Raw genomic sequence first — 23,851 nt, forward strand, 5'->3', positions numbered from 1 at the left:
TATAACTCCTTTGAAGAGGGGTGATTCTTTACAGCTGTGGCCATAAACTACATCTGCAGGGCTAGCTGATACCCTAGGACCAGCCTGGACAATCGGACACAGAGGAAAAGGAGTGTCAGAGGGTGCGGTAGTGAATAGGGCGAAAGGGAGGTGTCGGGCGGGCACAGGGTGTGATTCTCAGGGAAGAGCAGCGCAGATGGGGGGAGGTTTATTACCCATGCATAAGACAGAGAGCGGGGGTGACCACTGCCTGGGGGAGATGCTTGCGAGGGTGGGGAGCCATGCTAAGGATCGACAGCGTGCACAGAGTGGGTCTGGTCAAGGCATCTAAAATGGCTGCCGTGCACGACAAAAGTGTGGCATTTGAAAAAAGACAAGATGGCGCAGACAATGTTTTTCAACACTTCCTGATTTCCTTCGAATCGAACGTTAACAGACGTTGGGGCATATTACCAAAGTTAAGCGATATTTATCCCTAACGATGCTTAGCAACGATTTTTTTACCGTCAGAAATTATCGCAGATAAACCTTGCTATTATCAAGGTTTATCGGAAATACGATAAAAAACGACCGCAATGCATTAATATCGCTTAAAACTCAGCGATATTCATGCATTACCGAGCTAATGCTCTTAGCCATGTTATCCACCTCCCATTGGATAACATGGCTAAGAACTGCTCAGGGCAGGTGGTAGCTTTTGGAGATATTCGCGCTTATCTCGAATATTTCCAAAAGTTGATAATAGGAGATAGCGATGTTAGCGACTGTTTCCAGTCGCTAACATCTTGGCATGCCCACTTTGCATGTCATTAGTGATAAATATCACTCACATGCAAAGTGGGGCCCAAGATGGTCGCTATCTTCTACTAGCCGTCGCTAACTGGTGTTAGCAACAGCTAGGTAATACACATATAATTTTATCTCCGTGAAGCGGAGCACTGTTACAGATATATATCTTGTTTCTGAACGTTAATTTCTCAAAATGCACTGAAGCACATATATTGAGACCTAGCAAAGGCACATCGGGCTACCAGTCCCTACAATTTTGCCAAGTTTCGTGCAAATCCATTCAGCTGTTCCATCCTACCGAGAGACAAGATGGCGGCCACTACGGACTGTTTGGAATGTTTACAGACACCGGAGAGCCAATCAGCTTCGCTTCGCAAAGCTCCGTAACGCAAAAAGTACGCGAAGCGGTGCGCTGTTACAGATATATATCTTTTTTTGAATGTTAATTTCTCAAAATCCACTGGAGCACATATATTGAGATCTAGCAAAGGCACATCGGGCTACCAGTCCCTACAATTTTGCCAACTTTCGTGCAAATCCATTCAGCTGTTCGATTATTATTATTTTTATTTTTTTTTGCCCCGCGGGGCCCTTTTAAAACCTCCACGTCAAACCTAGGGGGTGAGCGACAATGTACTATGCCCCCTTATGGTCATTTGCCCCTTCGCTTTGGCCTCCTCTTGTCTCTCGATCCTACCGAGAGACAAGATGGCGGCCGCTACGGACTGTTTGGAATGTTGACAGACGCCGGAGAACCAATCAGCTTCGCTTCACAAAGCTCCGTTGCGCGACAAGTACGCGTCCTGGGCCTCTGCCCGGTCCGCTGTTACAGATATATATCTTTTTTTAAACGTTAATTTCTCAAAATCCACTGGAGCACATATATTGAGACCTACAAAAGGCACATCGGGCTACCAGTCCCTACAATTTTGCCAAGTTTCGTGCAAATCCATTCAGCCGTTCGGGCTAAAAGTGAGGCCAACCGCCCTATGGAAATTAACATGGGAAAAATGCGTTTTGGGACCCCCCTTTTTTCTCGGCCCCCCCTTGACGAACCCCCCCAAAATTTTCAGGGGCTGCTCAGAAACAAAATGTGCCATTTTCCTGAAAATTTCAGCCAATTCCGTCCACAAACGCCAAAGTTATTAGACATAGAATTTTCAAAAATCCCATAGGGAAAAAATCCTAACTATATATACCTACTGGCGACCGCCAGTAGGTAATATATATATATATATGCATATATATATATATATATTCACTGAAAAAACCATAGGTTAGAGACCATATATAGTTAGGAATTAGCATTTACAAAACCTTATTTTACTCGCACAAAACCATTGAAATTCGCATATATAGTTAGTTGCGCTAACTATATATCGCGCACCCGCAATCCACTGCTGATGATGTCACATATTACATCATTCATGACATGGTCAGTGACATCACTGATGACATCACTGATGACGACATCCAGTGACTGTATGTTTTTGTAAAGTTAAAATATGTCTTACATATTGAAGAATGAGCGGATGTATAAGTGTCTGGATGAAGGATTTAGTAGGTGCGTGACTGACTGTATGAGTGAGTGAATAAATGTGTCGTACTAAATGCATGGGTTAGTGACTAAACTGTCTGAATGTGTGCATCAGTATGTCTGTTGTGATGTAAACTGCTGCATGTGTTGATCATTAGCTATACGAGAGGCTATATGTGTTATTGATTGGTTGCCCAAGTATTTGTATGGGAGATTGAGTTTGTGTGGGGGTGGCTGGGAGGTGTGTGACTCTGTGCATAGATGACTGAGCAGTTGATTCACTAGGTGTATGAGTTCAAGAGTGCATGTGGAAACAGCTACATGGGCGGTTGACTGTGTGCATGAGTGTATTGATGAGTGAATGGATATCTCAATGCTACATGTCATAGTAAGTACATATGTAAAACACAGTACATGTGAGAGTTGGCATATATAAATAACTGTGCATGAGAGCCACTGAATGTGTGAGTGGCTGTATGGATCATTGTGAACTTGTATCAGGGATTGTATAAGAGAGTAAATATGTGTTAGTATATGTTTGAATAAGTAAGGTGTGTATAACTGTATAGTTGAGGAAATGGAGGTGTGATTGATTCAGTGCATGACTGACTAGGTGTGTGAGTAACTCCATGGATGAGTGATAGTCTGTGAGTGTCTGTTTACTCTGAATGTATCTAAGGTTATATTAGAGTCTGAAGAGGTTGATCGTATTATCACATGATTGATGTCATCAGTGATGTCATCAGTGATGTCATTTGGGTTGTCATCAGTGATGTCTTCAGTGATGTCACTGACCATGTCATGAATGATGTAATATGTGACATCATCAGCAGTGGATTGCGGGTGCGCGATATATAGTTAGCGCAACTAACTATATATGCGAATTTCAATGGTTTTGTGCGAGTAAAATAAGGTTTTGTAAATGCTAATTCCTAACTATATATGGTCTCTAACCTATGGTTTTTTCAGCGAATTTCAATGGTTTTTTAATAGCAAATATCATAAGCTGTCGAATGTCAAGTACGTGGTAAGTAAAAACATTTTCGTGTTTATGCACACTGATCTGCTTTGAATGCTGCCCCCCCCCTCATTTCTATTAGGAGTACTCTCTCTTTGCAGATAGTGAAGGGTAGTTAACGCAGGCCTTTGCCCCCGTTGTAATCCGTCGTGCCTGCTTCTCTCTCCATTTGATTGATTGTTATCCAAGCATTTACTGTTTTAGAATTGGTTCTCTTTGGTTCATTCTCTATTTACAAACAAGCACAGAGTAGCAATACTCTGTTTAGTCTTTGCAGATAGTGAAAAATCGTGTAAAAAAACAAAAGGGATCGAGCAAAATCAGTAGGCCACTAATGGGATCTCTTTTTGACCTCGCTAAAATAGAAACATTAGGAACAACCCCTCATGAGAAATACGAAACTAGTGAGATGAACTGAGCTCCACACCATGATGGCTGCAAGACAGCTCGGCTCCGCCACCCACCCCGCCCAAAATAACGATAAACTCTATGCAAATATTACAAATATATACAACACACCAGCAAAGTAACAGGGTAAAACATTTTATTAAATAACTATTTACATAACTATTTTATACTTTTTGTTGCCCGATCCGGCTAGCTCAATCGATCGAGCATGAAACTTATGCACTCTGATAGTTCAAAGTTTTGAGGAGTGCTTGTTAGACTGTCTGAAGCTTATTTGCACCTGCTACAGCTTCACTATTCTCAATGTAAGTGGGGGCTGTTTGAGGACGTGACTGCATTTGAAAACAATGTGATGCGGTGCCTCCCTGAACCGCTTGACGGAGGCCCCCGAGGGACGGTGTGATGGCGCGGACTCGGAGGGGGCGCTTGGCTCCGGCCCCCTCCCCAAGTCGTGTTGCCCTGATGTGGCCTGAGATCGCCCCCGACATAGGTGGCCGGCTCCCGGGGTCAAGCGGAACTTTTTGCCTTTTGGTGACTCTTCCATTCTGGACCTTGTCCCACAATCCGTTTGACCTGAAGACACGCTGTAGTGGGGCGCCCCTTTACCGTTTCAGTTGCCATTCCGCCCGCTTTTGCTACACTGTGCCTCTTCTGCTATTTAGCTGTTTACCGCCCGCTCTTGCGACTACAGCGTTTCGCTCACCATGTAGTTGAGTTGCTCCCGCTCTTGCGGTGCAGCGATAAGCGGCTGCCACATGACTCTCAAAATGGCGGCCGGCTCTTCAGATTTGGGCGTGGTCCACTAAAATGGCCCTGCAACACCTTGGAACTCGGACGCTTGTCTGCTAGGGCTTGGGCTCCATTCTCGAAAGCGTCCCCTCAGCCTTGAAGATTCTACAAAAGTCTTGGGGGCCCCCGACTCCCGCAGGCTTCTGGTGGGGAGCGGCTGCCATGATTGCTCGTGGAATGGCCACGACGGAGCTACGAGATGGTGGTGCTCTCATGCTGACGCCAGCTTCAGTCTGAAACATCCAGAAACACTGTAGACTACCAATTCGATCAGTTCCGGTAGCGCCCCAACGTGACCCGGTAGAGAAGAACTTGCCCTCCCCTCTTTGACTGATGGTTCTTGTTGCCTGTCCCTTCTGTTGTCATTTAACAGAACTATTTAGCCTGCTGAAAGGGGTTGTGTTCCGACCGCTGGTTGGTGGAGACATTTTGACTATATTCTGGACCTGCGTTGTCGCGTAATGCGTCATATGACGCGCCGCGTTAGCGCATCCGGAAGTGCTCCAGTGCGCGAAGCGCAGCTTCCCGGAAGCGATCCGGGGCGCGGCGTGCAGCGCGTAACGTAAGCATAACAGGTCATGTGACTTGTTAATAAAACTTTTCATTGGTTCATTTTACTTTTTTTATTCTAATGATGAAAGGCTTGGTCATATGACCTAAAAATTACACTTTTTATTACTTTCGAACATTATTTTTTCTTAAACATATATGTTATAATGTTCCAAGCTAATGTACTTTCTCGGAAAATTTACAACTGTCCTGCAAGTAAAATATATTCCTTTTTCGAGAAAAAGGGCGTTTCTTCGTCCCATGACGGAGCCGTTGAGCAAAAGAGGCTCGGCCTGCTGTTTTAGTCGCCGATACGCCTGAATATCAGATTCTTATCGATCACTTTATGTTGCAGGAGTAGAAAACACAACAGCCCTTGACCATTTATCTTTACTGCGTTCCTGCGTATTATACCTTTTACCCTTCATGTAATTGGACTGCTTTATTTCACTTGCCTTTTACTGATTCGAAAACAGTGACTATTATTAAAAACTTTACCAATGTAAACACTACTACCAAGTTTTCTTTTAAAAACCTTTATTGTGAAAATGTCAGTATACAAATACGGGCCATAACCACGTGGGCCAGCCACGGAGCAAACTGTAATCGTATATGATGAGGAGACATTTACACTGTAGAGGAACGTAACGGGCGGGCCATTAGGTTGCAAGAACTAAGGTGTCTAACAGTTGCGGAATCGGTGGACGTACATTTTATAATTAAAATACGACAGGGCCAGTTACAATAAAATTATCTAGATATACATTTGCGGGCAAGTACCATGGGTGACGTTAATTCGAACTTTTAATAGTACAGTAATCAATAACACATCAGAACTTAATATCAATAGGGATATCGAAATATTCAATCAATTCTCGTCCCCGCCCGCCATGTGCTTCAAAACTGCATACGTATCTCGTGATATCAAGGTTGTGCAACCAGTACACAACAAGGAGTTACGAGTCCCATTTATTCCGGCGCCATTTTGGACGAGGACGGGCAGGTCCAGGATATAGTCAAAATGTTTCCACCAACCATCGACTATGATGATGTTCATATGCTGTATTTATTAGAGTAACACTCATCTGTCCACATGAAATTAATTTGCCACAATTACCATAACTATATTTTTTTTCGGTTCCTCTGGAGAGTACATCGTGGCAGATGAGGCAGGTAACGTACCGGGCATTTACCTTTTTTGCATGTAGAGGAAAGGAAAATAAATTCGAGCGTCCGAGTTCTAAGGTGTCCCAGGGCCATTTTAGTGGACCAGGCCCAAATCCAAAGAACAGGCCGCCATTTTGAGAGTCCTGTTGCAGCCGCCTGTCGCTGTAGCAGCAAGAGCGGGCGAAACTCAGCTAGACGGCGCTCCACTGAAGGAACATAGACTTGCTCTGGACCTTTCATCTTTTCAACACACACCAGTGCGGCAACTTGCTAGACACCACCTCGGTGCCATCCGGATCTCGGCGCCCCACTGCAGATGAAGTGCCACAACATGGAGGGAGAGACTCGTTTGCGCCGCCTCCCCCCCGCTTCTCAGAACTCTCAACTATGACACCACCTCGGTGCCATCCGGATCTTGGCGCCTTGTGCTGGTTCCGGCCTATTCACACATCGGTCCGCTACTGACGCCACCTCACAGGCCAACGGGGCACCCCCACGCCGACTTTCGGCGCAGCATTGTAGGATGGCCACACCAGTGCGGCAACTTGCTGGACACCACCTCGGTGCCATCCGGATCTTGGCGCGTTGTGCTGCCTTCGGCCTATTCGCCGCAAGTGCGCACGCAACTCAGCTGCATAGCGAGTGAAACACCAAGGGGCGCCCCACTGCAGCCGAGGAACCTCCATCTTGGGGGCGACGCACAGCATCACATTGCTTTCCAATGCAGTCAGATCCTCAAACAGCCCCCACTGACTGACGCGAACTCACAGGCCAACGGGGCACCCCACGCCGACTTTCGGCGCAGCATTGTAGGATGGCCACACCAGTGCAGCAACTTGCTGGACACCACCTCGGTGCCATCCGGATCTTGGCGCGTTGTGCTGCCTTCGGCCTATTCGCACATCGGTCCGCTACTGACGCCGCCTCACGTGCCAACGGATTCGGGGCACCCCACGCCGACTTTCGGCGCAGCATTGTAGGATGGCCACACCAGTGCGGCAACTTGCTGGACACCACCTCGGTGCCATGCAGATCTCGGCGCGTTGTGCTGCCTTCGGCCTATTCGCCGCAAGTGCGCACGCAACTCAGCTGCATAGCGAGTGAAACACCAAGGGGCGCCCCACTGCAGCCGAGGAACCTCCATCTTGGGGGCGACGCACAGCATCACATTGCTTTCCAATGCAGTCAGATCCTCAAACAGCCCCCACTGACTGACGCGAACTCACAGGCCAACAGGGCGCCCCACGCCGACTTTCGGCGCAGCATTGTAGGATGGCCACACCAATGCAGCAACTTGCTGGACACCACCTCGGTGCCATCCGGATCTTGGCGCGTTGTGCTGCCTTCGGCCTATTCGCACATCGGTCCGCTACTGACGCCGCCTCACGTGCCAATGGATTCGGGGCACCCCACGCCGACTTTCGGCGCAGCATTGTAGGATGGCCACACCAGTGCGGCAACTTGCTGGACACCACCTTGGTGCCATGCAGATCTCGGCGCGTTGTGCTGCCTTCGGCCTATTCGCCGCAAGTGCGCACGCAACTCAGCTGCATAGCGAGTGAAACACCAAGGGGCTCCCCACTGCAGCCGAGGAACCTCCATCTTGGGGGCGACGCACAGCATCACATTGCTTTCCAATGCAGTCAGATCCTCAAACAGCCCCCACTGACTGACGCGAACTCACAGGCCAACGGGGCGCCCCACGCCGACTTTCGGCGCAGCATTGTAGGATGGCCACACCAGTGCAGCAACTTGCTGGACACCACCTCGGTGCCATCCGGATCTTGGCGCGTTGTGCTGCCTTCGGCCTATTCGCACATCGGTCCGCTACTGACGCCGCCTCACGTGCCAACGGATTCGGGGCACCCCACGCCGACTTTCTGCGCAGCATTGTAGGATGGCCACACCAGTGCGGCAACTTGCTGGACACCACCTCGGTGCCATCCAGATCTCGGCGCGTTGTGCTGCCTTCGGCCTATTCGCACATCGGTCCGCTACTGACGCCGCCTCACGTGCCAACGGATTTTCTACGCTTTTTATAGCCCTATGACGCATAACAGGTCATGTGACTTGTTTATAAAACTTTTCATTGGTTCATTTTACTTTTGGTTTCCTAATGATGGAAGGCTTGATCATATGACCTAAAAATAACACTTTTCATTGGATTAAAACATTTTTTTTTCCCAAACGATGAAAGCCCCACCTTGTTTCTGGATGTTTCAGACTGAAGCTGGCGTCAGCATGAAAGCACCACCATCTCGTGGCTCCGTCGTGGTCATTCCGCGAGCAATCATGGCAGCCGCTCCCCACCGGAAGCCTGCAGGAGTCGGGGGCCCCCAAGACTTTTGTAGAATCTTCAAGGCTGAGGGGACGCTTTCGAGAATGGGGTCCAAGACCTAGCAGACAAGCGTCCGAGTTCCAAGGTGTCCCAGGGCCATTTCAGTGGACCACGCCCAAAAAGGAAAGAGCCTGCCGCCATTTTGAGAGTCCTGTGGCAGCCGCCTATCGCTGCACCGCAAGAGTGGGCGCAACTCAGCTGAATGGCGGATTTTGGCACAGTGTACCAAAAGCGGGCGGAATGGCAACTGAAACGGTAAAGGGGCGCCCCACTACAGCAGACGAGCCTCCACCTGGGGAGGCCCGTTCACGCCGCCTCACCCCCCCCCCCCCCCCCCCCCCCCCCCCGGGGCGCCCCACGCCGTTATTCGGAGCAGCATTGTAGGATACCAAAACCAGTGCGGCAACTTACTGGACATCACCTGGGTGCCATCCACATCTCAGCGCGTTCTGCTGCCTTGGGACTATTCGCACAACAGACCGCTACTGACGAGGCCTCCCCCCGCACCCCCCGGGACGCCCCACGCCGTTTTTCGGAGCTGCATTGTAGGATACCAAAAACCAGTGCGGCACCCAGGTAACATCACCTGGGTGCCGTCCAGAACTCAGCACGTTGTGCTGCCTTGGGACTATTCGCACAAAACACAGCTACTGACCATTGTTGCTTCTTTTTTCAAAAAAATGTTTAAATGTATTTACTGTTTTTGTTGCGTTGTATATATTTATAAGTTATTAAAGTTTTATAATCCTACTACTTTGTTGGAGTGCTATATATTTTTAATGTGACACTTAATTGTAAAAACTTTGATGTACAAAGAGGCATCCCTGGAATTTTCCGCTTCAGGCTCGGTCCCCTCCCCAATCACAATACAGGATGGTTTTCACATAGTAGGAACGCATGTGGTGTGACGGATCTCATCGGGTGGGGGCCTTGATCTACTGTAACTCCTTTGAAGAGGGGTGATTCTTTACAGCTGGGGCCATAAACTACATCTGCAAGGCTAGGTGATAGCCTGGGACCGGCCTGGACAATCGGACACAGAGGAAGAGGAGTGTCAGAGGGTGCGGTAGTGAATAGGGCGAAAGGGAGGTGTCGGGCGGGCACAGGGTGTGATTCTCAATGAAGAGCAGCGCAGATGGGGGGAGGTTTATTGCCCATGCATAAGACAGAGAGCGGGGGTGACCAGTGCCTGGGGGAGATGCTTGCGAGGGTGGGGAGCCATGCTAAGGATCGACAGCGTGCAGAGAGTGGGTCTGGTCAAGGCATCTAAAATGGCTGCCGTGCACGACAAAAGTGTGGCATTTGAAAAAAGGCAAGATGGCGCAGACAATGTTTTTCAACACTTCCTGATTTCCTTCGAATCGAACGTTAACAGACGTTATCTCTCCCTGGGCTTAAACGCCGAGATGGTAGGGACTGCATCCTGTGGAGATAGGCCGAGACGTCACTCATCAGAAAAAAAAAAAAAAAAAGTCTATAAACATACAATAAGTTAAAAGTCAATCATTCTTGTTTCCTTGTAGAACGCTCCCCAGTACGCTTTCCGTTACGCGTACCGGGCGCACCCGCGGGGCCCTTTTAAAGCCTCCACATCAAACCTAGGGGGTCAGGGAGGATCTACTATGCCCCCTTATGGTCATTTCCCCCTTTGTTTTGGCCTCCTCTTGTCTCTCGATCCTACCGAGAGACAAGATGGCGGCCACTCCGGACTGTTTAGAATGTTGACAGACACCGGAGAGCCAATCAGCTTCGCTTCTCGAAGTTCTGTTACGCGTCAAGTACGCGAACCGGAGCGCTACCCGGGACGCTGTCACAGATATATTTTTTTTTAACGTTAATTTCTCAAAATCCACTGGAGCACATATATTGAGACCTAGCAAAGGCACATCGGGCTAACAGTCCCTACAATTTTGCCAAGTTTCGTGCAAATCCATTCAGCCGTTCGGGCTAAAAGTGAGGCCAACCGCCCTATGGAAATGAACATGGGAAAAACGCGTTTTGGGACCCCCCTTTTTTCTCGGCCCCCCCTTGACAAATCCCCTCCAAATTTTCAGGGGCTGCTCAGAAACAAAATGTTCAATTTTCCTGAAAATTTCAGCCAATTCCGTCCACAAACGCCAAAGTTATTAGACATAGAATTTTCAAAAATCCCATAGAGAAAAAATCCTAACTATATATACCTACTGGCGACCGCCAGTAGGTTATATGTATATATATATATATAGATAGATATATATATATATATATATATATCTATCTATATATATATATATATAGATATATATATATATATATCTATATATATATATATATATAAAACTGTTGTGGGAATAAAATGTTGCCATTTTCCTATGGTAACTAGGTCCTAACTATAACTACCTACTGGCGACTGCCAGTAGGTAATATATATATATATATATATATATATATATATATATATATATATATATATATTACCTACTGGCGGTCGCCAGTAGGTATATATAGTTAGGATTTTTTCTCTATGGGTTTTTTGAAAATTCTATGTCTAATAACTTTGGCGTTTGTGGACGGAATTGGCTGAAATTTTCAGGAAAATGGCACATTTTGTTTCTGAGCAGCCCTTGAAAATTTGGGGGGGGTTCGTCCAGTGGGGGCCGAGAAAAAAGGGGGGTCCCAAAACGTGTTTTTAACATTGAGTTTTCCATAGGGCGGTTGGCCTCACTTTTAGCCCGAACGGCTGAATGGATTTGCACGAAACTTGGCAAAATTGTAGGGACTGGTAGCCCGATGTGCCTTTTGTAGGTCTCAATATATGTGCTCCAGTGGATTTTGAGAAATTAACGTTTAAAAAAAGATATATATCTGTAACAGCGGACCAGGCAGCGCACTGGTTCGCGGACTTTTCGCGCAACGGAGCTTTGTGAAGCGAAGCTGATTGGTTCTCCGGCGTCTGTCAACATTCCAAACAGTCCGTAGCGGCCGCCATCTTGTCTCTCGGTAGGATCGAGAGACAAGAGGAGGTCAAAACAAAGGGGGAAATAACTATAAGGGGGCATAGTAGATCCTCGCTGACCCCCTAGGTTTGATGTGGAGGTTTTAAAAGGGCCCCGCGGGGCAAAAAAAAATAATAATAATAATAATTGAACGGCTGAATGGATTTGCACGAAACTTGGCAAAATATTAGGGACTGGTAGCCCGATGTGCCTTTGCTAGGTCTCAATATATGTGCTCCAGTGGATTTTGAGAAATTAACGTTCAAAAAAAGATATATATCTGTAACAGCGCTCCGCTTCGCGTAACGGAGGTTTGCGAAGCTGATTGGTCATTCTGTCACTGGGCTATAGTTGGGCTACATCTGGCTGATATTTGGGCTACATTTGTTTTTTTGTGTGTCTGGCGGCCATCTTTGGGCTACATTGGGCTACATTGGGCTTCATTGGGCTACATTCGGCTAATTAGCAAATAGCTCATCGCAAACTAGGAATGGTAAAGAATCGCTATTTATTCCTTAAAGTTCGCTATTTAGGAAATGCAAATAACTTTGATGATACATATGGCGGTTCATCTCTAACAAGATAAGAAGCATAGGGATACATTTATGATGACTGGCGCATCACCAGGGATGTGTTAGTCATTTTGTGCCGCTGTTCCGTCACCTATGGTGTGCTGCATTTACAATGCGGCGCATCATGGGGCAAAAACAGCACAGATGCGTGATGTATCTGTGCCGTAAAGGTGGCGCATTGCTGGAGTTGTATCGCAAGTGTGATGAAGCTCCAGCAAGGGTCGGGGGTGCCCCTGTCGCAGGGTTTCTGTTCTCACACAGAACTGTGGACAGAGGATTGGAACCTCGGCGAATTAGGGTGTCCCAAAACTCACGTTAGTAATCAAAAACTCCTTAGCAAGCTAGGTACAGTGTCACATTGGATATAACAAACTCTCAATGTTTAGACAATCCAGAATATGAACTTATAGTACCTCAGGATGCGTGGAACTCATGAACAGTCGGTCGTTATAGATTTCTTAGAAACCAGAACATGGAGTTAAGAAGAACAGATGTGTATTTGAAATGTTTATTTACTAATGCCGTCTTCTCAGGCGTAGTACCTTAGATAATAAAAGTACACATATTATCAGTAGCAAAATTACCAGCATAGTTACTAGTACATAAAAAGTGAATGGTGATAGTATGTTAACATGCTGTAAATGAATAAGAGTTAGCAACACTTATAAGCAGCCGCGGGCCGTGGAGGGAGTTACGGTGAGGCAGGGAGGCGGGGAGGGGGAGAAGCAGGGTGGAGAATACAAGTACACATATTATCAGTAGCAAAATTACCAGCATAGTTACTAGTACATAAAAAGCGAATGGTGACAGTATGTTAACATGCTGTAAATGAATAAGAGTTAGCAACACTTATAAGCAGCCGCGGGCCGTGGAGGGAGTTACGGTGGGGCAGGGAGGCGGGGAGGGGGAGGGGCAAGGTAGAGAGGGCTCCACCCTGCTTCTCCCCCTCCCCGCCTCCCTGCCCCATCGTAACTCCCTCCACGGCCCGCGGCTGCTTATATCTCACCCTCCCTAATACACATATTATATTATTTGCTAAGAAGGTCTCTTTGTGTTGGTTTAGGGCGTGCCCATACTTTAGTGTCTTAGATTTGAAGGAATCACATCAGCATACACCAGCTCTCTCTTCATGTGAACCGCATCAACTGTTGTGTATGTGTGTTCGGCAAAGCAATATAAAACCCGCCTCATGCCCAGAATTGGCAGAAGTTGCACTTATGTTATGAGTATGAAGTCGTGGAGATCAGACCTCATAACAATTCTGTATCGTGTTGTTCTTGAAACTTTAGCACTCGCTGTACAGATATAGTTTAACAAGTAAAGCAGATAGTAGACCAATAACATATTATTCTCATGTAAACCACGATGAACTACTAGGTGGAAAGCTAAAGCAACAACTAAGTGTCGTGTGCAGAAGTTGCAAAAAAGGAAAAATGGCGTTTAAACCGGTAATGAGCCCATGCTAACTTAACACGGTGTAAAGATATCCAGGACCTAGATGACACCTCCTCATGATCCGGAAACGAACTGAATAAGATAATAGAAGTGCCATCTCATGAGAGCAGATTGCAAGTTTATATGTGGACGGTCCGCAAGGTAAAGCATTAAAAACTAGGAAAATTTAATGCTAAAGAAAAATAAAACAGCCAAGTACTTTATCGAGTCTTAAGCCAATAGGCAAGGTAAATAATAAAAACTTGACAAATAAGTCAATGAATTGTCAATGAAATGCTAGTACTCAGCATATCAAACATGAAAAAGGTCTATGACATAACTGTGTATGCAAAATAAGCTGCAACAGCCTCCAATAGGAAGTCACCGTCTTCATCCGAAAACAGTTCAGCCATCCAATTTAAAAGCGGAAAAGAACATACGTGCTCTCCCAGCACCGGATCCTCTATCACCATCAGAGGACAGCTCGGTGGGTTTTCAAGAAAGCTCTGTTCCAAGAAAGACTGTGCTGCCGCCAGTAAATTCCAGGGACCAAGTAGTCCATGCATCAATGCCACAGCCATAATCCTTTCGCCAGGACAAACCAACTCGTGAGTAATGATAGGAGTCATCAGCTGATTAAAGTCGACGTCAGGAGAAACCGGTCCGCAGAGACACAAATCAATGGCCCAATCGAAATCACAGGTCAGGCAGTGAAATACAGGCTGGACACAGGTGAAGTAGGAGAACCGAAAAGATAATCCATATGCCGTGCTTAATATCGCCAACGGCATTGTGCCATAATATTCTAGCATGCGATTGCGGAACAGTGTCAGCAGCTGCAGGGTCGGAGGTTGCATAGGAGGGACATCCATATTTAAAAATGTAAAAAAGCACAAGAGCGTCCGCTGGTAATGCAAGTAAAAATGCCAATCTACGAACCAGAGTGCAGAAAATACAATGAAAGGAAGCAGGGATGACTCCAAAGATTTTCTCAAATGAAGTCACGAGACCACTGGTAACAACTTTAAAAAAGTGTGCCAGGGACTTTGTGGAGGATGCGTTAAAGATAGTCGGAAACATGTTGCTGAAATTGAAAGGCAAATCTTAATTGAAAAGGGTGTGCACCTCTGTATGGGTGTTCGCTATGTGAAGTACGAAAGTTTCACGGGCCGAACTCAAGGCCACCTCTCTCTGAGACAAAAGAGCTCTTATTCTTGCCATGCCGTTGAAACGTGTCCCAAGGTTGGTATTTGTGGCCAGATTGAAAACTCCCTATGTTCATGTGTGGGAGGAAATAGAACATTTCTGCAGCAAATAACCCGTTCACTTACTGTTACGATAAAAGGAATACTTTTAATTAACTCAGAACAATCTTCATTATTGAGCATCAAATAACTACCATTTTCCAACAACTTGAACGTGGGGATGATAGCAGGAACTGGCGTGCCTTGCAACACGCAAGCCATATTTGGTCGGTGTTTGTTGCATGAACCGTGTAACTGTATGTGCCTACACATTAGTGAATGATCTGGCGTCTCAGTGCATTCCTCTCCATTCAGATAAACTTCTTGATCATCTTTGAAACATCTGTATGTGTATGGAAGCGACCAGACCTCATGAAGAAAAGCACTACCTAAAGGTTCATAACGACCTATTGGTATATATTTCATACAATTTGAAAACTTATATAAAGCAAAAGGCAGCGTTATTAAACCGTGGATAAGGCATGTTGCCAAAAAACCCGCAATCCTCTGCTGATGATGTCACTGAGCATGTCATGAATGATGTAATATGTGACATCATCAGCAGTGGATTACGGGTAATGGTATCTCTAGTTTACTCCCTTATAGCTGTGTTTCTTTTAACATAAGTGTCTGTTTCCTTCCCTTATACTTACTGTTTTTGGTTCGCTTCCGGTTCGCGTACCAGCGAGCGAACTAGGAAGCGAACTAAGAGAAATAGAGGTTGGCACAATTCCAAATATTGTACCAATTTTTTAATAACGGGGAGGTAGTTCTGAAAAGAACTTTTTTTTTTATTTTTCTGAACATTTTTTTACTGTTTTTGAATTTTTCGGAACAGTTTTATATTTTTTTGGGTTTTTCTTGGAGGGGGCAATGAAAACGATTCATTGTAAAGGGCTCAACAGGAGCAACAAAACAAAAAAAAGAAGTATTTATTATTTTGGGCGTTTCGGACAAACTTGCATATGATAGTCAATAGCTCTGTTGATCAGAGTGATGCTTTTTTCTCCGTAGGAAATGAATCCATCGCAAAATGCGCAGATGTGTTTTACATCACCAAATCTCATTTGTATATTTGGCACCATCTCCCTGCCCTCTGGTCCCGTTACTTCCGGTACAACAGATCTTCTGGCCATAATAGGGAGATTATCTAGGTCGTTCCGAAACTGTGCAGCACTGTAGTTGTTAGGATGCCACCTAGTCATATGGCGATGCATTGTGTAGTTTCCGAAACTGTATTTTTTGTCGGTCCCTCTGGACAGTCTATCTTGACATATAAGGCAAGTTACGTATCTTGCATTTACTTTTTTCTGACCTTTGGGAATTTTAAAAAATTGCCAAATGAAGTTTTCTTTCCGGTGAGACGTCCTGGGCTGCTCAGGCAAAAACTGCCTCTCTTCGTGCTCGTCCTCCTGTTCCTCTTCTTCTTCTTCTTGTTGAATTAGAACTTGAGCAGGTGGTCCACTCTTCCTTGGATGTGGTGGAGGTGGTGGGGAAGCACCAGCTGAAGCTACTAAAGAAGCCATTGCTCAGTGATCACAAAGGGTCTTTCTCTCACAATGATGAAAGTCAGAGTGAGGAAAGAAGGAGGGATTTTCATCATTTGGGAAAAACAAGAGTTCTCAACCAATCAAAAGTGTTCATTTTAGATTATATGGCCTAGTCTTACATCATTAGGAAACCAAAAGTTAAATGAACCAATGAAAAGTGTTATTACCAAGTCACATGACTTGCTGTGTTTACGTTAAGCGCTTTGCAGGGCCTCCCGGTTTGCTTCCAGAAACCTGCGCTTTGCGACTCGCTTCGCGTACCAGTTCGCTAACGTAGCACGTCATATGACGTATCACGCGACAACGTGAAACGTCATGCGGACGGGAGGCGTCACGATGTTGTTTTCTAACGCGGCACTTGCGGTAAAGAAACGTTTACCGGCTCGCGGTCTATTTCGCGGCATCAAGGTCAGCTAACGGGAAGCTTCCCGATTCGCGAAGCGGGAACGAAGAAAAAAAAATATTAAAAAAAAAAATTATTCATAAACATATAAAATATATTTTTGGATTTAAAGAAGAATACATTTTACAGCTACAGATATTAGCTGTTAAAAAACCAATGAAATTCACAGAAAAAACCATAGGTTATAGACCATATATAGTTAGGAATTAGCATTTACAAAACCTTGAAAATTCACTGAAAAAACCATAGGTTATAGACCATATATAGTTAGGAATTAGCATTTAGAAAACCTTATTTTACTCACACAAAACCATTGAAATTCCATATATAGTTAGTTGCACTAACTATATATCGCGCACCCGCAATCCACTGCTGATGATGTCACATATTACATCATTCATGACATGGTCAGTGACATCACTGATGACATCACTGATGACATCTCAAATGACATCACTGATGACATCACTGATGACGTCTCATTTGGCATCATTCTTGTGCTAATACGATAAACCTCTTCAGACTCTAATATAACCTTAGATTCACTCAGTGTATACAGACACTCACACACTGCCACTCATCCATGGAGTTACTCACACACCCAGTCAGTCATGCAAAGAAACAATCTCACCTCCATTTCTTCAACTATACAGTTATACACACCTTACTTATTGAAACATATACTAACACATATTTACTCTCTTATACAATCCCTGATACAAGTTCACAATGATCGATACAACCACTCACTCAGTGGCTCTCATGCACAGTTATTTATATATGCCAACTCTCACATGTACTGTGTTTTACATATGTACTTACTATGACATGTAGCATTGAGATATCCATTCACTCATCAATACACTCATGCACACAGTCAACTGCCCATGTAGCTGTTTCCACATGCACTCTTGAACTCATACACCTAGTGAATAAACTGCTCACACATCTATGCACAGAGTCACACACCTTCCAGCCACCCCCACACAAACTCAATCTCCCATAGAAATACTTGGGCAACCAATTAATAACACATATAGCCTCTCGTATAGCTAATGATCAACACATGCAGCAGTTTACATCACAACAGACATAATGATGCACAAATTAAGACAGTTTAGTCACTAACCCATGCATTCAGTGAGACACATTTAATCACTCACTCATACAGTCAGTCACGCACCTACTAAATCCTTCATCCAGACACTTATACATCCACTCATTCTTCAATATCTAAGACATATTTTAACTTTACAGAAACATACAGTCACTGGATGTTGTCATCAGTGATGTCATTTGAGATGTCATCAGTGATGTCATCAGTGATGTCACTGACCATGTCATGAATGATGTAATATGTGACATCATCAGCAGTGGATTGCGGGTGTGCGATATATAGTTAGTGCAACTAACTATATATGGAATTTCAATGGTTTTGTGTGAGTAAAATAAGGTTTTCTAAATGCTAATTCCTAACTATATATGGTCTATAACCTATGGTTTTTTCAGTGAATTTTCAAGGTTTTGTAAATGCTAATTCCTAACTATATATGGTCTATAACCTATGGTTTTTTCTGTGAATATATATATATATATATATATATATATATATATATATATATATATATATTACCTACTGCCAGTCGCCAGTAGGTAGTTATAGTTAGGACCTAGTTACCATAGGAAAATGGCAACATTTTATTCCCAATAACTTTGGCGCCGATTAGCGAATGTTCGTGAAATTTTCTAAACTTTATTCTTTGTTGAGATCAGCTCCTCTGTTGAAAGTTTGGGGGTGATTCGTCAAGGAGGGGGGGCGAGAAAAAAGGGGGTCCCAAAATGTGTTTTTTCAATGTTAATTTCCATAGGAAACTTTAGACAAGGCTACCGTTCGAACAGGTGAACAGAATTACCCCAAATTTGGCAGGGAGAAGGGTCTTGGTCTAGAAAGCACGCTTTTGTTTATTTGGTGTAAATCCGTTCAGTAGTTTTTGAGAAATATTGAAATTTACAGATATTGATATTTGGGAATCCTGCCATTTGATTGGCTGAGGCGTTACGAGCACAAGCTTGCTGCTGATTGGCTGCGAGCGGTTGCAACTAGGAAGTGTTGGCCGCCATTTTGTGATTCTGTTGGGGAAAAAAGGGCAAAAAATGTGGGAAAGAGGAAGGTAGGAGCACTGTAACCTCTGTGGGGTGATTAGGGTGTGCTATAGAGGGGGTGCGAAGCGAAGTATTCACCCTTACTGGTGTGAAAGTGCTGGGCTACGGAAATTAAGTGAGGTATTGCCTAGTGTGTGATGTTACTGAGGTGAGCTGGTGTGCGACTCGGGGATTAAAGCGTCAGCCCAAACTGTGTGTCTTATGATTTGAAGTCATGTGTCCTGGCACTGCAGTACAGTTGTGGAAGTAGTGTCAGCATGTATTTTTACCTACTAGGATGAACTGCTGACCCGTACTGGTGAGAATTTTACTATTTAGCACTTCTACAGCTGTTTAAACCATGGCGTAGCGAAAGTGAATTACTTGGAGAGTTCGACTGCTACGAAGATTCTTTTGATGCTTGTAAATATAGCATTGGATGTCCAATTTTCCCTACATATTTAAAAATGTTGAATGATGACGTTGAACAGGAAAAGACCATCATAGCTGAAATAGCTCATGAAAGTTCTCAAGATAGTCAAAGTAGTGGTCTATGTAGTTAATATCCTCTTGGACAACTAATTATGGAAAATAAAGCAGCGATTGCTATGCATCAAGTTGAAATTGCAATGCAACAAGCACACAAGGAGATTATAACATTGGAAACGTTAGTAGAACAAGTAAATGTTGAACAGAAAGAAATATATGTGCAAGTGAAAGAACGGATAGAACATGGTTTGTTGCATGAAAACTGAGAATGTCTGTGTTCATCTTTTAAACCTCTTCTGATGTACATCAGTGGTCAAGCTGGGACAGGTAAAACTTTTTTGTTTAAAGGTTTGACCAGTTATCTTCAAAAAAACCCTGGTATACATTTATGTTGTGTGGTAACAGCTCCAACTGGATTAGCTGCAAACAATGTCAAAGGAGTTACTTTGCATAGATTATTGATGTTACCAGTGAAGCATGATAATAAATTAGAATATCAGAAGTTGTCTGGAGAAGCTTCTTTTTTTTATTTATTATTTTATTTACTGGCATATCAAAAGGTTACAATCAATTGGCAAAAACGCTGATACCTGTATAAGAAGAATAGTACTGTACCATTGTAGCATGTGCGCATTACTCGTAGCAACAGCAAATCCCCCCGTCTGGCATATGTTTCAATCCCCCACACATCAAGTCCCCATAGTGAAGGTAACAGAAATGTTATCAGTACGGATCCCTCCCGTATCGCCGCCCACTTCTGACCCTTCAGCCCGTTGTCACAAAAAAATGCAATCAATAACATGTATAGTGGCATAACAATAAATAGTGGTAAGTATCGAATATTGTCGATACCCAAACACACACACACATCGTCGGTGTCAGTCCATTTAGTAGATCAATTATTTCCCCGCCCCGTCGCACTGTGATGTGTGCTCCCGCGCACTCCCTGTCTCTAAATCTGAACGTGTGTCTCCAGAGTCATCAACGTCCACCACAGATCTCCTCTCCAGGTACAGTGCCCAGTAGTTCTTTGGTCGTTTACGAGGGGGTAATAACTCACTGTATAATCCCATTTGTGTGCAACAGTATAACAAGTCCCGAGACCATCTGGCCAGCGTCGGGACGGGCCCTCTCATCCAGGTGAGCGCTATGCAGCGTTTGGCCACAAGGAAAGCAATATCCACCAGTCTGCGAAGTTCGGGCGCAATATCTTTGGAGTATCCTAGCAACGCAAGCAGCGGTGAGGGGGACAGCGACAAATCAGTGATCCTGTTCACCTCGGTGTAAACCGCGTGCCAAAAATCTGCGATCTTCGGGCAGTGACAGGCGAGGTGTAAAAAAATCTGCAGATTGCGCTGGGCACCTTCCACAGTTGGGAGCATCACACAGTCCATATCGGAACAAACGCTCGGGGGAATAGTACACCCTATTAGGGAATTTAAAATGCAATAGCCGGTGTCGGCTGTTAAGGGATACCCTCCTGACGTTAGCGCAACAATATCTCCACTTGTCCTCGGGGAGATCAATCTCTAAGTCCATCTGCCACGCTAATCTGGGTTTCGCGTAATGTGTTGTTTTCTCCGCCAGTGTATCACGATAGAGTCGCGATATTAGATGAGTTGGAGACTTAGCCGTGACTACATATTCGTACGCCAGTATCGTTGGAGGTTCTTTCATATCCTCCCCAAGCAAGTCCCTAAGTGCGAGCCTCACCCTATGGAACTGAAACCGAGCTAGAGGCGGAGCGTGTGGTCCGTCTCTTATGTCCACCTCTTCCCATGTGCGAGCCGTGCCATTAAGGAATAGATCTCCCATGTTGGTTAAGTTTAATTTTGCAAGCGATGACAGGACACCCCTGTCTCTACATGGACCTAGCCATGAGCACCATTCCAGTCTGGCCCCCGGGGCATACAGTAGCGAGCAAGCCTGTGCATCCATAACATGGTGCCAGGCGTGCGTCACAGCATTTAACGAGTCTAATAATCCCGTACGTCGATCTCGGGGCCATGAGTGCCGGCAACGGAGATAGATCAGCTACTATTCCTTCAAAATGTATGTGGGGAGCGTTAGCAGGACCATGCATCCAGCCATACGCGTGGGCGCCCTGTGCAGCACGATAATATAATTCCAGATCAGGAGCTTGCAGGCCCCCGTCCTCATAAGGACGTATAAGGATATCCCACGCCACTCTGGGTTGCGTACCAGCCCAAACCAGTCGCAATACCAGAGTATGTAATTGTCTAAAAAACGCACTAGACAACACCATGGGAATATTGCTAAAAAGAAATAAGAAACGGGGGAGTACGATCATTTTCAACAGTGATATGCGGCCCATTAAGGAGAGAGGAAGGTTAATCCATTTTTCTACATCTTCTTCCAGTTTGGAGATAACCACACCATAATTTTCTCGTAGAACCACCTCCGCGTCCGTGTGGAGCCGTATGCCCAGGTATCTGACCGATTCAATGGTCTATTGTATAGGGTAGTCCGAGTCTACCCTTCTCGTGGCTGGGGTGAGTGGGAACATTACGGTTTTGTTCCATTTCCCATGGATCCCAGAGAGTGATCCGAACAAGACCACTTCTCTCAGCACTCGCGAGAGGTTAGTCTCCGGGTCACGCACGTAAAGCAAGGTGTCGTCAGCGTACATGGACACTATCAAATTGTACCCGGGAAAACGAATACCGCGATGCCCATGGTACTCACGCAGTGCGCACGCAAGGGGCTCCGCAACCAAGGCGTAAAGGAGGGGAGAGAGGGGGCAGCCCTGTCTAGTGCCGCGTCCTATATTGAAGGGTTCCGTTGTAAACTCACCTATACAGACAGGTGCTGTTGGAGATGCGTAGAGCGTGTTCAGCAATTGTATGAAAAGTTCCCCAACACCCATGCGTGGTAACACCGCACGAAGAAAAGGCCATTCAACAGAATCAAATGCCTTTTCCATATCCAGGAAGACCGCTACCGCCGGCACTTCCTGTCATGTGTGCTGGAATGCTGTGAACACTGTACGCAAATTATAGGTCAAAGTGCGGCTGGGGACAAATCCCACCTGTTCGGGGGCCACAAGCGTCGGTATCAGTGGGCTGATAAGATTAGCAATGATTTTTGCGAAGATCTTCACGTCTACATTGATAAGAGATAGCGGTCGATAGGAGGCGCAGTCCTCCGGAGGCTTACCAGGTTTTAGGAGAGCTATGATAACTGCTTCTCGCATTGTTGGGAGCATCTCTCCATCTTCCGCAATCTGCTCAACAAGCCTCAATAACTTAGGGATAAGCATTTCGGAAAACATCTTGTGAAATGAGGCTGGAAAACCATCTCTACCCGGTGCACTGCCTGCCCTCATAGATGATAGCGCCCAAACAATCTCCTCCCTCTCAAACGGACGCGCGAGGAACTCACGGGGAGTGTTAGTGAGCCAAGGTAATTGGATATATGTTAGATAATCCACGATACGGTCTTCCGATATCGGCCCTCTAGAGGCGTATAGCGCAGCATAATTCTCGCAAATACGGGCCGCCATCTGAGTTTCATCCAGTTCTTCCCCAGTGAGTGGAGATCTCAGAGCGGGCATAGTCGCCTTTTGCCTGCGTTGTTTGGCCATCCCGGCCAAAACCGCACCTGGGCGCTCACTCTCTCCATACGATCTGGCAATAGCATACTTTCCGAGATGCTTTACCTCAGCGTCTGCCTCGTTGCGGTATTCACAAATCGTTTGCCTAAGCTCCTGCGTCAGATCTTCGCTCGGATCCCGCAGATGACGCGCCTTTATGGCCTTCAGCCTGTTCTTTAAGAGCAACAGGCGATCACGAATGGATGTGAGGACTCCAGCGTGTTTGGAAATAATGACTCCACGCATTTACGCTTTAAAGGTCTCCCACACCGTAAGGAAGGAGTTCACCGTGCCCTCGTTTCTGCTAAAAAAGTCATCAATGGCAGTAGCCAACTCTTCGCGGAAAGCGTCATCCAGCAGCCCATATGGAGGTAGTTGCCACGAAAATGGAGGGAACGACGCGCAGGAGCGCGGAGGGTAATAAGCACCAGGGAGTGGTCCGAGTAAGTACGTGGCAGCGTCACACACGCCTGTACCCTGGAGAGGAGATGCGCAGAGAGGAGCCAATAATCAATACGAGTGTGAATGTCATATTTTGAGGAGTAGTGTGTTTACCCCCCTTGTGATGGGTGTTTAGTCCTCCAGACGTCCTGTAATCCCAGTCGGGTCATCTCAGCATCCAGGACGCGAGATGAGGCTGAAGGACATCTGCTAGGCCCATCCGATCGGTCCAAGGCCGGGTGTCGCATCAAGTTTAGGTCACCGCCCCACAGGACCTGTCCCTCTCCCAAATCTCTAATTTTGCTAGCAAGCGTCACATAAAATGAGGGGCAGTCAAAGTTAGGGCCATATGTGTTGATCACGTGGAATGTCATACCTTTACCAGTACATTTC

The sequence above is a fragment of the Lissotriton helveticus genome, chromosome 3_1, assembly GCF_964261635.1.
Source record: "Lissotriton helveticus chromosome 3_1, aLisHel1.1, whole genome shotgun sequence".
Classification (NCBI taxonomy): Eukaryota; Metazoa; Chordata; class Amphibia; order Caudata; family Salamandridae; genus Lissotriton; species Lissotriton helveticus.